At 41.0% G+C, this 2,962-nt stretch overlaps 1 pseudogene; it reads left to right on the top strand.

Moving 5' to 3' along the window:
* The first annotated feature begins 865 nt into the window (after window positions 1-865).
* Window positions 866-1,722, top strand: LOC102484249 (AKT-interacting protein pseudogene; annotated as a pseudogene).
* The last annotated feature ends 1,240 nt before the right edge of the window (window positions 1,723-2,962 follow it).

Below are 2,962 nucleotides of genomic sequence, written 5' to 3'. Positions count from 1 at the left end.
ACTCTTGCCCATCCTTTTAGGCCTTTTTCAAGCCCCTCCTCTTCTAGGAAGTCATCCATCACACTGCAAGGCCATACCTTGAACCACGCATGTGGACACTGTGATATTCTCCAAGCTTCTGCCTCTTAAGTTCTCCCTTTGAGCTTGATTGTCCCTCAAACCTGACAGAGCACATTGGAGTGAGGGATGAGCACAGTCCTATGTCCCCAATAGTGCCAAGCAGAGAAGCATTAAATAAATGCTTGAGTTCACCTAAAAAGTAAACTTACCCTACAGTCATAAAGTCACAGACATTTTGAGTTAAACCCTCAAAGGCTCTCTTGTTCAACAGCCACCCACAATGATCCTACAGAGGATATCTGGCCCATTCTTCAGTGCTTGCAATGAAGCAAAACTCATTATAGTCACACATCATTAATGGGATATGTACTAAGAAATGCATCATTAGGCGATTTCATCATTGTGTGAGCACTGTTGAATATAGTTACACAACTGGAAGGCATAACCTACTATACACCTAGGCTACGCAGTATAGCTTCTTGCCCAGGCTATAAACCTGGACAGCATGATGCTCCACTGAATGCTGCAGACAACTGTAACACAATAGTATTTATGTATCTCGACATAGAGAAAGTACAGTAAAAATATGGTATAAAAGGTTTGAAAGGGGGGAGGGGAGCGAGCAGGGGCTGGGCTGATTACAGCCAGGGATGCTGTCGGGCCATGACAGTGCTTGGCAGCTGGGAGCTCCCGCGTTGAAGGTACCGGGGCAAGACAAGGTGGCCATCCGCTGGCAAAGTGAATGCTGAGGATGGAAAAGTTTGATGACACTGACCACTGAACTTCTTTGTTTGGAGTGCACGTTATGAACCCTTTCCGGAGCATGTCTGCAAGTTCTGTACACAAACGATCTGATGGTGAAGAGACGACATTAACAGGGGATGTGAAAACCAGTCCTCCACCAACTGTGCCAAAGAAACAGCTGCCTTCTATTCCCAAAAATGCTTTGCCCATAAATCAACCCACATCTCCTGCCCCAGCAGCACAGTCAACAAATGGCACACACACTTCTTATGGACCTTTCTACCTGGAATATTCTCTCCTTGCAGAAAGTACCTTGGTTGTGAAGCAGAAGTGACCAGGTGTCTATGTACAACCATCTTACCGTTCTGCATTAATGTGGTTTGGAGTAATATTCATATGGCATGGACTTTATCAAGATGGCGTATTTTAAGTTTACAGTGTACATCCCTGATAACTATCCAGATGGTAACTGTCCCTGATAACTATCCAGATATTCCCATCTTTCATCATTAGTTGATCCCACTTCAGGTGAATTAGATGTGAAGAGAGCATTTGCAAAGTGGAGGCCGAACCATAACCATATTTAGCAAATATTAATTTATGCAAGAAGAGTTTTCTACAGGATCAATACAGCAAGCCCCCTAAACCCAGAAGCTGCAGTACTGTATGAAAAAGATGTTCAGCTTTTTAAAAGCAAAGTGGTTGACAGTGTTAAGGTATACACTGCTCGTTTGTTTGACCAACCTAAAATAGAAGACCCGTATGCAATTAGCTTTTCTCCATGGTATCCTTCTGTACATGACGAAGCCATAGAGAAGACACTAACTCAGAAAACACCTGAAGAACAGCACCATGAAAGTGTTCATGTTGCTGGCTTGAGTACAACCTTTCAGTAAAGAGGAAACAGTAGCAACTTAAGAGATGGCAAATCTGGTGCACTGTGCACTTTCCTGCTGGACTCTGGCCTAGTAGAAGCTGACCAATGGCAAAGGACTGCCTGAGGAGTAAAACCGGGTGAGCAATGACTGATTATCAGTGTTTTCTATGTTTGCGTAGGTTCTAACAGCAGGTTTTGGAAACCTCTCTTTAAGTAACGCATGACTTCTGTCAGAAGTATCCAGGGTGGTTATCTAGTTCCGTACTCCAAATTATGGGGGACCCTGAGGCTTAGGTATTTTTCTGAATAAAATGCTAAAGGTAAGTTACATTCATTTAAATTAATGGAGCAGACAGAATTCACTATTTAATAGTTTTTAAATCAGTGGTTTCAGTTGAACATAAGTTAGGATATAGAAGAGAGGGTTACAGAAGGAAAGTTCCCGAGCTCAGCACTTTTAAGTGGAAGATCATTTGAATAGCGGTCTTCAGTCTATTGTCTTACTGATTTACAAACTGCCATCACTGAGAAACTTAGCTAGTTGAGTGAGAGGAAACCAGAATGCTTGTTCATAGTTTTTTTGTTTGTTTTATTTTTTTTAAGCAAATTATTTAACCGTATTTTTATGGCAGGAAGGAGAAAAAGTATTAAAACGGTTTCTAATGAAGTCACATATTTAAATGATGAATCACTAATGTGTTTAGTAGAGACAAAATACACAAATCAGTGATTGTTCTTTGTCATTTAAAAAAATAAGGCTTATAAAAAGGTACACCTTAAGGGCCAACAGGTGGCGTGGTGGTTAAGTCGCTGGACACTCCCACATGGCCGACCACAGTTAGAGTTCTGACCTGGTGGCTTGCTTTCTCACTTTCCCTCTCTTTCTCTCTGTGTCTCTCTCTGGTCAAATTAAAATAAATGAATGCATGAATAAAATAGTACACCTGTCTAGGGCTCTTATCATGAATGGAGCTTGCGGCAGTGACTGAGGGGTGAGTGGTTGTGAAGGCCTAAGATCGTACTATGCCCTACTACTGACTTCATAGACATTGCACACTTGGGCTGCACTTAGGCTGCACTTTTTTAATTTATTTGCTCAAAAATAAATAACCTTAACTTTCTGTAACATTTTTACTTTATAAGCTTCATTTTTTATTCTTTTGTAGTAACACCTAGCTTAAAACACAAATACATTGTGCAGCCATACAAAAATGTTTTCTTTTTTTTAAGAGAGATTTTTGTTATAGAGAGAGAGACAGACAGAAAACAAAAAATCACCTC

Source organism: Tupaia chinensis, unplaced genomic scaffold (assembly GCF_000334495.1).
Source record: "Tupaia chinensis unplaced genomic scaffold, TupChi_1.0 Scaffold000627_1, whole genome shotgun sequence".
Classification (NCBI taxonomy): domain Eukaryota; kingdom Metazoa; phylum Chordata; class Mammalia; order Scandentia; family Tupaiidae; genus Tupaia; species Tupaia belangeri.
Note: the sequence above shows the minus strand (reverse complement) of the source record. Positions and strands in the feature narration are given on the sequence as shown.